Below are 12,237 nucleotides of genomic sequence, written 5' to 3' on the forward strand. Positions count from 1 at the left end.
CTGCACATTTATAAGAATGAAAGATGGCGGGTATTTAATTTCAGGTTTGTTTTGTTTTGTTGTTTTTAATGTAGACTGCTTTTAATCCACAAAGCATTTTTCAGTTAATAGCCAAATGGATCAACCATGTTAAATAGGCAGAACTTTTCAGTTTGGCCACTAGAGGGCCCTTTGTGCATGCTCTATGCCCGAGTTTCTACATAAAGGTTTCACTTCATGTTCTATGTTTACTAGAATTAACAAAATCTACAAAGCTTTGGTCTCTTTCCCTTTCCTTTCCTGAAAATTCCCGATGGCAAATTTTGAGCTCTAAAAGTCCAGATAGTTACAATTTTCACATTAATTCAAAAATTAATCACTGTACTAACATGAACATGTACTTTTCTGGAAAAGATCATAAAGATGAAAAATACTCCTTTCAGTTCCCTGGGAGACATTTTATACCAGGAAATATTCTTATTCATGCATTGTATTCACTCACAAACAGGCACCGTAAAATCATTAAGTATTCATAAACCAGATGAATGATTCCAAGCTCAGTATTGGAAAGATGAGCTAGATTTTCTACTACAGTCATATGTCAGCAATCCTATTCTGAAAAGGGAAGGGTTAAGAACCTTCCTATTGAAATCCCTTTGTTCAAAGCAATGTTTGCCTTCTGCTGTCAGGCCTGGCAATTTTTTTCACTTTCAGGATTTAAGTGATTTATCATGTAAGGAGTTTTTGGATATGATCTTCGGAAGAGAAACAAAAAATTCCTTTCTCCTTAATTCTGGCCCTGGGAATTGTGTTAGATTGCTGTCTTAATGAACTGTTTGCTCATTTTGTATGGAGAAGAGAAAGCATTATCTGAACCTCAGAAGATGTTAGATGCTAAAAATGTAAATTATTAATTTTAATGGCCATTTCCCTAGATATGGCTCAAGAGCAAATATTATTAACAGTATATTTTCTAAAGTTTTGCAGGAAGAGATTATATATCTACTTCACAGAACTTTAATTTTCAACTCTTGTCAGCCTAGAAACAGATTAAAATAAAATCCCTGAGGTCAATTTACCAGATTCTCCTCAAGGGGATAATCCAGGTGTCTGGTCAAGGCAACAGTTTATCAACAAAGCAAGGAGTATACAGGAAGATGGAGAGGAAGGATGGTGGTAGAAAGGATCATAGGGGGGAAAAAGACCAATTTAACCTCTTTCCAGGAGACACAATCAAACTGAAATAAGCTCAGGAGGCCCTCTTTAAGAGGTCTGTGTTCTAAAAAGACATTTTAAAAAAAATGTGCTTTTTACTGATTCGTTTAACTTTTGGTACTGCACAAAACAGGTACTACATAAGCATATGTTTAGAAATAGTTAATGAATAGGGCGCCTGGGTGGCTCAGTTGTTTAAGCATCTGCCTTCCGCTCAGGTCATGATCCCATGATCTCAGGATCCCATGATCCTCAGGTCATGATCCCAGGATCAGCAGGGGGCCTGCTTCTCCCTCTCTCTCTGCCTCTCCCTCTGCTTGTAGTGCTCTCTCTCCGTGTCAAATAAGTAAATAAATCTTTAAGAAAAAAATAGTTAATGACTAACAGTAATGAGAATGCTTAATTCTCAGTATCATCTATAGTATAATTAAAGGGTTATGTTTTTTAAAAACCTGAAACATAATTAGTAGTCATTAAAATAATTGATCGGTAGGAATCTTTTAATTTCTTGTTTAAATGGTATTTAAAGATAAAGATATCAGAAATTTCTTGTGGCCGTGCCAAACAGATCCAGAACTATAATGTCGGTGCAGAATATAACATCTAGGAGTGACACAGCTTTATTATTCTCAGAACAGAGCGCAGAGTATAGGTTTCCTCATCTGATTGCTGCTGCCTGTATTTCCTTCGTACGTTCAAGTCTCTGTGCCGCAGCGTTCTAAGTCATCACCACCAGGCCCCAGGAAATATCACCAAATTTTGTACACTCCGGCAAGACGACTTTACTGTGTCACACACCTTCCATTGTTTAACACCAATTTCCTAGCATGGCGAGGGCTTAGAGGGTTACAGAGAATTTTGACTCCAGTTTCCTCCGCTCTTTCTTGCGTGAGTTCTCTCGAGGACTGATGCCCTCCCATCCCTCGAAGCGAAGGTCTGGCAGTGAGCAGCAGAGGGCCCAGGCACGTGACGGGCACCGAGCTCTCTGGGTCCCTAGGGGTCCGGGCCGCAGTCGGCGCTGACGTCCTCCTCTTTACCCACAAGCCTCCGGGCCCGCAGTGCGAGCAGGAAGAAGGCGTGCGGGGCCCGGTGGCTGCCAGGGAGGTCAGCGCTTCCTCACCCTGACTGAGATGCCGCCACGGCTTGCGATCGTGGGGCGGGACGGGGGTCGGCGGGGGGGCATCCGGGACTCACATCCGAGGCTGAAAGAGAGACTGTTCCCCACGGCTCAGGTCTGAAATTGCTGCTACGGTTTCCTTACGCAGACCCGTGTGAAATAGGAAGCCCTGACTCTGACAGCTGTCGGACAGAAGGCACCCAAGGAGGCACACAAATTGTTCTTCCCTTTCCCGGTCACCTTAACCCGGCACTCGTTTGTAGGTTGTTTCTAACATCTAGGGAGTGTGCAGCAGTGTCACTCTGAGGAGTACCATATGGTGTTTAATATGTGCTGTTATTGAACAAGTCTCGAAGAATACGCACGAACGCAATTTTACCTCATAGGCCCAACCTTTAACCTGTCTTCTGTTTTTTTGTTTGTTTGTTTTTTACCCTCCTTCGTATCATTCCTTCCTGTCTCTGCCTTTATCTCCTGCGGTCTCACTTCTTGTCTAGACTCTCTCGGGCCGCTCCTCTCCGCCCCGCCGACTACCCTCTTCCTCCTTTCGCCCCCCTGCGCCGCAAACCAGGGACTGCATTTCCCGGCAGGCGCCGCGGCCAGCGGCCAATGAGGGGCTGAGGATTTGGCGGCGGCGGCGGCGGCGGCGGCGGCGGCGGCGCTCCGAGAGCCGGGTGGGGGGGCTTTGTGCGCGGCGGCGGCGGCGGGAGCGGGCGGCGGCGGCAGCGGCGGCGAGGACGGAGGCGGAGGCCGAAGGGGACTGTCCACTGGTCGGTGCGGAGAGGCGTGCGAAAGCCAACTCGAGCCCCCGAGGACCTTGCTGCCCCGGCCCGGCCGCCAGCCACAGCCTTCTCTCTAGCAGCAGAGGCTGCGCGGCGACCCCCCATCCTTCCACCGCCCCTGCCCACCCCACCTCCCGCAGCCTTCCTCCTCTCAGCTTCACGCCCGGCCCGGCCCGGCCGCGGCCCTCCTCGGTGCCGGCAGCCATGGCAGAGGCGTCCGGCGCGAGGGAAATCTAGCCCGGGGATTTCATGCGGCCTAGCTCGGTTCCGTCTCCTCCCCCCGCAGCCCCGGCGGCTGCCCGCACCCCAGCCCCACTCCGGGCCTCCGTGTCTCTCCTGTGATCGTACTGACACGGCCGGGGGGTTAGAATGGAACAAACTGAAGGTAAAGTGAATGCGTGTGTGTGTGTGTGTGTGTGCGCGCGCGCGCGCGTGCGTGTGTGTTTTGGAAGGAAGGACTGAGGAGGGAACGACGAGGAGGGGGCGACCTAGGGATGGGACCCGGGTAGAGAGACCCCAGCAGGGATGGGAGGACAAGCGGGTGGCCGGAAAGCGTTCAGGGGGAGCCCAGAAGGTAAAGCAGAGGGCCAGGTGAGGGGTGTGGAGGAGATAGGGAGGTGGGGCAGGGGAGGTAGGATTGGGATAAGAGATGGAGTGGCGCTGAGCTGGGAATTGGGAGTAGAGGTGGGATGGGGGCGGGGATAGAGATGGAACGGGGGAGGGGCAGGGAAAGAGAAGAAGAGTTAGGTTTGCAGAAGATTAGAGACCTGGGTGGACTGAGAAATAGGGAGGTTTGGGGGTGCAGAGTGGAAACTAGAAGAGTCTGGGGGGAGGGGTAGAATTTGATGGAGAAATGGACATCAAAAGAGAAACGCGGGAATGGAAGTGGAGGAAAAGGATTAGAAAAGGGATAAGAAATTATTGAGACAGGATGCATAGGAAGATAGGAAATAGACTCAGGAAACTGGAAGACCTAGGATTGGTAGAGGGAAGGAAATTAACTAAATGTTGAGAAGGATGAGAACTATCAACCAAACATCACAGAGTGGGTGGAAAAGAAGGGGAAGGGGGTTGTTAAAGGAAGAGAAAGCCTTTTGTTCCCGTATTTCTGTATATTCTGGGCCTTTTCTTTCAAGGCTAGAGAATATAGAAGCTAGTGGTTATGGTGTTGTGATTGTTGTGAAATGGGGAGGTGTGGGTTTTACTGTTTTGAGGGAGGAGGAGATGTGTTAGTGTTATGGTAGCAAGACACTAGAGACATGGCCATAATTTGATGGTTTTGCTGAGGGAGTGAAGACTGTTCAGATTTAAAGGGGGTAGGGGCAGCCATGTTTGCTGCCAGGCACTGCAGTGTAAATAAATTCCTTCTTTCCGACATCAGTGTGAATCTGGAAGGGGCCAGTTCAGATTGTTAGCCCCCGTTCTTTCTATTCATGAACTCTTCCCATACATCTTGTGGTAATTTACTATTATTCATAACCACCAAAGGAGGTAGTGATGTTTTCCATCTTGTGTGTTTTGCTGCTCCCCCCACCCCCTTTCCCTCTTCCTTCTGGTTGCAAACAAGGCATGCTAATGAACTGCAGTGTAAAATTAACCCTTTTTATAAAGTTGAAGCTATTTTTTTACTAGCTGAAGGAATCATTACTATCATATTTCAAATGTGATCATAAAGTCTTAAATACTGAAAATTCATTTGTTTTAGAAGCTTCAGAAGCAGTCATCATGTTTTCTGAAATTCTTTACGTAAACAAGGAAATTGCATTGGTTATTTTTCTTGGGCTTGTGCTCTTGGCAAAGCACTGTGGGGGGGGTGAGATGGGGTAGAAAGATCTGCTTGTGGTAGATTATCTGCTTGCTGTATTTTGAATGTTGGAAAATTAGAAATATATGTATTTTAAAATAGTGTTTCTGGAAGTTCACGCTTATAGGTGATGGGTGTGTTAAGAAGTGTTTTCTTTTTTTTAATGCACTCTCTCTCCTCCATCCCTTCCCTTTGCTTTCCTGTGTATAGCTCAGTACAGTCTCCAGATGCTAGTTCAGCACAGTGCAATGATCTATGAAGTAGGCATGCAGTTCTTAGAGCCTCAATGAGGTGCCAGTTTTTTGGGGTTTTTTTGTTTTCTTTGTTTTGTTTTGTTTTTTTTGGTGGGAACTTCAGGTTACTCTCAGGAAAGCTACAGTAACTCTTCAATGTATCAAAATATAACTACTTGGGCAATTTGAAATGGTTACTGTTCTAAAGGTTTAAATCCTGCCAAACTTAGAGTAGATAAATTGTTAAGTGTAGCCTATTTTCATATTGAAAGAGATGAAGTGTGTGTGTGTGACCTTTTGTTTTTGTTTTATGATTGTAATTGGGGTAATCCAAACTTGAATTCATCATATTGATTTTGAAACTGTTGTCTAATACCAGAAAGGCCTGTTAAAATTGTGCTATGATGGACTCAAACCAGTTGTACTCCATATTGATTTAACCTGTCTAAATGCAACATCCTTTCAGTTGTTACAAAGAAGTTTAGGATGTATTCTTGGTGTGTTGGAAAAATGAAATTAAATATTGTTAGAGTGGTACTTTGTGAGAGTATTTTTAGTTTAAAGGCCAGATTTACAACTTGGAGTATTTTGGTTTGAAGATAAGCAGTCTGAATTTTTAAAAATTCTGTGAGGAAAAGTTTCACTCAAAAATGCCATTCAGTATGCTTTTTGGAATTTATTTTTATGGAGATTTTTCATTCTTATGTCTTCCACTCAGTGGACATGTTATCGACAATTAATTGGTAAATTGTGTGCATGAACTATCAGTGCCACAAATTTTTAGGAAAACGAGAAATTGTTTTATATTAAAATAAAAAAACTCATCTTAGAAGCTTGAATTACTTAAAAAAGAAAAGAGTGTATTCCTGTGTATTCAGCGGTCAAGATCAGGGTCTCCTGCCTAGCTGCAATGAGTATTCTGGCTCCTTGGATGGGTATCCATATAATGAAGAGGGCTATTCTAGCTAGATGATAATTAATTAAAACCCAGACTTTGCTCTGATTACTGTGTCTATCAGCACACCTGCTACCTGCGATAGCTTTTTTAAAAACTTTAATAAGTACGCTCTTTCTTATAGTAACACATTGATTGAATTTTGGGTAAAGGAAATTGGTTGCCTTTGAGACTGGTCATCACTGAGTAGATTGTCAAATCTGATTCTGAATAATAATCATAGGAAAGCTACTAACTAGTCATCTTCTTACAGTGTGCTATGCTGAGTGTCTCACATGTATGATTTCCTTTTATCCTCCCAACAGTTGTATGAGGTTACTACTGGTTAACTCCCTTTTACAGGTGGAGAAATTGAGGCTAAGTAACTCAACACCACACAGATGGTAACTAGCAAAGCCGTATTTGAATCCAGGTCTTTCTAATTACAGAACCTGGATCAGCAGAACTTTCAGTTTCTTTTTAAAAATTTGTAAAGATAATATATGTTCATTATTTTTTTTCCAAATATTATAAAAGGCTAAGAGGTAAAAAAAAAAAAAAAAAGTTAACACCCTGTTTCCCCTTGGTAACCATTTTGAGGTTTCTTCTGAGTCCTAGAAAATATCTGTACATACATATGCATATCTGTCTTCAAATGCATACAAATTGGTCATACTGTGCATTTTGCTTCTGTGCTTTAATAGGCTACCTGGGACATCCTTTTAAGTGAGCACATATTGATCTACAGCTTTTTTTTTTTTTTAAGGGTCACATAGTATTCCGTTATTTGGAATATTGATTAACCTTAGGATGTTAACAGATTTTTTGCTATTTTAAGTAATATAGCAGGTCTTGAATTAAGTCCCTAACAGCCTATTTAAATGGAGGAGATATAGTCCAACTACTTTATTTTATAAGAGAAAACAGAGGCCTGAGGAAGTTACGTTCAAAGCTTTGGTGACAGACCTGTTATCTGGCTCTTTATACCACACTACATTACTTCATTATTATGAAGGTATTTGAGCTTTCTGTAAAAGCTCAAGGTGAGGGGGATCATTCAAGGTTAGGCACGTTTAGCATGAGTGCAAGGGGATTAATTTGCAGTGAGGCAAAGGATCTTGCTTTTTTTTTTCATACTTTGTTCACCATATTGTACATATAGCATATGCACAAAATATTTTTGCATATGTAAATGAAGCCTGTGCAAGTATCTTAAAGTTTGTGTTTTGGGTAATGAAGTGGTTTTGGCAGAATTTTTTCTGTTTTAATAAAATTATCAGTGAAATAAGATAGCAATGAAATGAAAAAATAAGAGGTCCATCATGGTCCTGGAAAGGAACTTGGAAAGAAAATTGAGGCACTGGTAAGTTTTTTTTAAAATGAGCTAAAAAAATAGCTCATTGAAAACAACTTTTAAAAGATCTTAGCAGGCACTACTGATTATTTTTAATTATTTTTGTCTATCAAGAAGAAAATAAGTTACCATGGATATTTATTCTTTGGGTTCTTTTGAAACAAAGTCTGTTTTAGACACTTAAAAAATGAAAATATAAAAGCCTTAAAAAGATTTAGAATTTGGTATCTATAAAATCTGATTCTTGGTGCAATGGTGTTTTTAGTTTTACTTTAAAAAAAAGTAGTGTCTGTTATTTTTTGAAAGAGCAATTAACATGATTTATTCCTTTGTTAATAAACAACATGCCCAGGGCGCCTGGGTGGCTCAGTTGGTTAAGCGACTGCCTTCCGCTCAGGTCATGATCCTGGAGTCCCTGGATCGAGTCCCGCATCGGGCTCCCTGCTGGGCGGGGAGTCTCCTTCTCCCTCTGACCCTCCCCCCTCTCATGTGCTCTCTCTCATTCTCTCTCTCTCAAATAAATAAATAAAAATCTTAAAAAAAAATAATAACATGCCCAGCTTTTGAGTTTTTAAATGAATGGTGACCTTTATTTCTGCAGGCTAATCTTTTTATAAATGTTAATAAAGGTAAATTTAAGAAAATGATTATACTACAACTACCTATGCTACAACTACCTAACGCATTTTTAAAAAGCTTACAGAGTTTTGGTTTTGGTTTTTATTGTTGACTTTATTAAGTACTTAATAAGTACTTTCAAACACTTCTGTATTATGTTGTGCCTGCACAGTGTGGCATAAAAAGAAGGTAAAAAGCATAATTAAAATTTTGTGAATTTAGAGAATGTTCAGTTTTTACTAGACGGATATGTGTTGTTACTCCTAAAGTACATCTGCCCATTGATGAGATTTTGAATTTGAAAAGCTCTGTGAGAAATGATTCTTGGCTTATTTTTTAATTTTTTAAGATATGGATCTGTGTCATCATTGACTGATCTACAATGATAACTCTTACTTCTTACTAGGTTCCTTTTTTTCCATGTAGATTTAGAGCTATATTGAGAAAGTGAATAGGACAATGAAAAAATTTTGTATCTTATAAGTATATGAATTCTATATATATGATATATAAATATATGAATACGTAGATAAATTTAATACCTTGCACTTACTACATTTTCTGAGATGTTTGAATTCTTACACAATAACTTGACTTTGTTTTAAAATGTGAAGTTGGAAAGCACAAGAATTATTTAACCCAAATTTAAAGATGAGAAAATTGAGATTTCAGGAAATCCTCAGGCTAAATAGATTGACATGTTACGTAGAATAAGGTTTTCAGATTTCTGTCTGATTACTTAAAAAGAATTTTTTCAGGGGTGCCTGGCAGGCTGTCAGTAGAGCATGTGACTCTTGATCTTGGGGTCATGAGTTCAAGCCCCACTTTAAGGGTGGAGCTTACTTAACCTTTTTTAAAAATTTGTGTTTCTTGACTTCTTTTCATAGCCTGCATTATCTTTCTTTTAATAAACATTAAATAACAATAAAGTATTTTTCTACCATAGAACATGCTTTTTAAATTTTGGTATAATTTATGTACATCTTGAAATATAGAAGTAGATATTTTAAATTTAAGAAATGTATGTATTCCTCTGATTTTGCGAGTAAAACAAAACTTAGTTTATCAAATTGATTTGAGGTTAAGAAGTCTAATATGGAGGCTTGCTTTTATCTAATGGCATTTTGGCTGTAGCCAAGATAGTATGTCTGTTGAGTCTTGTATTACTAGTATCTCTTAGCTGTAGAGTCTTAAGAAAACTGTACATTTAAAAACACACACACACACACACACAAAGCACCTTAAAAAAGAAACATTTTTAAACTTTTAAGTTGTGAAACATGACATATAAAGAAAAAAAAGCATAAAACCTAAATGTACAGTATAAGCAAATAATTAGAAAGTAAACATCATGTAGTCACCACCAAGGTAATAAACCCTTTAAGGAAAGCTATAGAGACCACCTCATTGGTTTAGCTGGTGTTACCTTGGTGGTGGTCGGGCTTTCAGGGTAACGACATCCTGAAAGTAACCTGAAAAATTAATAACCGTGAAGGGTCAGGAAATGTAAAAGCTGAATCACCAGTTTTTGTTATTATCAAAAGTGTTATCTAGATAATTAAAAAAAAACCTGTTTCCTAGCAGTATAGTCATTTAGTGATTTGAAATCTTAGTGCTCTATTAATGAATGTGAAACGAAAAATAATACTAAATTCTGTAAGAATCATGCCATTTTATACAAAGTGGCTTTTTTTTCAGAGTTCATGTCTGTTGCAGTTTTTGTTAGAATTTAATGACTACTGGTGTTAGATTGATGTGCAGATTCTAGCAATGACTTTTTTTTTTTTAAAGATTTTATTTATTTATTTGAGACAGAGAGAATGAGAGAGAACACATGAGAGAGAGAAGGGTCAGAGGGAGAAGCAGACTCCCCGCCGAGCAGGGAGCCCGATGCGGGACTCGATCCCGGGACTCCAGGATCATGACCTGAGCGGAAGGCAGTTGCTTAACCAACTGAGCCACCCAGGCGCCCTCTAGCAATGACTTTTGCTTAGAAAATATCCAATTTGCTATATATTAATATTCTAACTTAAGTATCTTATTTTATAAAAACTTAGACTCTCTAGCTTTCACATTAATGTAACCATTCAAGAAGTAATAGCCTGAGAAGTAATCAGTAGTGACAGTCTATTTTGACACTTCATCCTTGATGCCTCTTGATTCTTACCTTTTCTGTATTTTGTCTAGGTGAATCAAATTTTTTGAAAGTGGAGAAACTTTATTTTGCTTCCCTGTCTTACTAGACTTTTCTTACATGTTCGGAAGGGTTAAATGTTGGTTTTTGAGGACTTTGATAATAGAAAAACTTGAATTTTTTTCCTTTCTACGTGATAAATACAGTCTATTTGCATAAAATTCTGCAATGTGGATTTGAAAAAGACATTTTTATAACACATTTACATACATAAATTAAAGCCTTTATTTGGTTATTGTAATTTTGTCACTTTAAGCTGTTTGTTTCTTTTATGATTTCTGCAGGATCCAAATACATTAGAACATAGTATTTCATATTTGATTATGATGAGAAACTTCTTGCTGTGCTTTTACCATACCCTTGAATTCCTTTCTTTAATGCAGTAGAATGCTGTTTTTTTATTCTGGCTAATTTTTCCCCTAGCAAAGATAATAATTATTTTAGATTTTGAAATGAACATGTTAGTTTTCCTAGATGTGGAAGCAAACATGATTTAATATAATTTTGTAAACCTAGATTAGGTTTACAAATATGCTTTTGGCCAGCTCATGGTTTCTGTGTTATCACCTGTGAAATTAAGCATGGATCATTAGAATTTATTTTATTAGGGATAGAATTAGTTAAGGTTTTAAGGTATTGAAGTTAATGTATTAATTAAAGCATTGCACACATATACATACATGCACACACACATAATACTCCTAAGAAATGCTGATGGCCCTTTTAGTTTTTACTTTTTAATGGAAAATTTGTACTTTTCAAAGTGGCTACTAGTTTAAAAATAACATTTATTGTGTTTAAGTTATGAAAGGATTGTTTATTGTAGAGAAATTGAAAATCAGTGAGATATAAAAAAGATTAAGATCACTTGAAAGCCTGCCAACTGGAAGTAGCTATTAACATTTCTATATCTTTCCAGTGTTTTTTCTTACACATCTATGTATTTTTTTTAACAAACTGGAATTATACATTAGTATTATTTTGTAGCATGCTTTACTGTGAAATTAATTTTTTTGATATTGTGATTTTTTTAAATTGACATATAATTTCGTTGTATAGGTGTGCCATATCTGCTCACGATTCTTCTGTTGATGGTATTTTAGGCAGTTCGCAATTTTTGGATATTATGATTTGATGAACATCCTTACACATTAAAAAAACACAAAAAAACCCCTGTCATTATTTCATTACAATAAATTCCTAGAAGTAGAATTACATAACAGACACAAACATTTCAAAGGTTTTTTAAAAGATTTTATTTATTTTGAGAGAGAGAAAGCACGAGTTTGTGTGCACGCTTTTGTGCGTGAGAATGGGGGGAGGGGCAGAGGGAGAGAATCTCAAGCAGACTCTGACTGAGCACAGAGTACATATTGGACTTGCTCTCACAACCCCAAGATCATGACCTGAGCTGAAACCAAGAGTCTGATGCTTAACTGACTGAGCCACCCAGGCATCCTAGGTTTTTTTTAAAATAAGTTTTGTTGAGAAATAATTCACGTACCATATAATTAACCCTTTTAAAGTACACAATGCAGTGTTTTTTAGTATATTTGTAGAATTGTGCAACCATCACAACTAATTTAATGTTATTATTTTTTAAAGATTTATTTTTATGAGATGAGAGAGAGAGAGAGAGGGCCGGGGGAGGGGCAAAGGGAGAGAATCTCCAAGCCGACTCACCGCTGAGCGCAGAGCCCAACACAGGGCTTGATCTCGTTACCGTGAGATCATGACCTGAGCCAGAACCTGGAGTCAGACACTCAGTGGACTGAACCACCCAGATGCCCCTTATCACAATTAATTTTAGAGCATTTCCAGAAAATTTTGAGTCAATTTAAACTCCCAGCAATGTCAGAAAAGCTTTGTCGAATTTTTTGATTTTTAAAGTGTGGTACAAACATACAATAACACAATTGCCTGTGTGATACATAGTTTTTCTTTGTAATCACCAGCATTTATTTTTTAAATTTTATTTCCAGCTTTATTGAGATATAATTGACTGAT

The 12,237-nt window shown here is 39.0% G+C and overlaps 1 protein-coding gene across 5 annotated transcripts in view; it reads left to right on the forward strand.

The window, feature by feature from the left end:
* The first annotated feature begins 2,958 nt into the window (after positions 1–2,958).
* The window catches only part of NSD3 (nuclear receptor binding SET domain protein 3), a 121,004-nt gene continuing 111,725 nt past the window's right edge, over positions 2,959–12,237 (forward strand). For 3 of the 5 annotated variants that reach the window (XR_010409683.1, XM_045879853.3, XM_064585534.1), the window contains exon 1: positions 2,960–3,478. The gene's annotated coding sequence lies outside the window, so the exon portion shown is untranslated. Of the gene's footprint in view, positions 3,479–12,237 lie in introns of all 5 variants that reach the window. The other 2 variants (XM_064585533.1, XM_045879857.3) reach the window with 2 other exon arrangements.

The sequence above is a fragment of the Mirounga angustirostris genome, unplaced genomic scaffold (assembly GCF_029215605.1).
Source record: "Mirounga angustirostris isolate CCGP_5_RB_7025 unplaced genomic scaffold, mMirAng1.0.hap1 SCAF_2, whole genome shotgun sequence".
Classification (NCBI taxonomy): Eukaryota; Metazoa; Chordata; class Mammalia; order Carnivora; family Phocidae; genus Mirounga; species Mirounga angustirostris.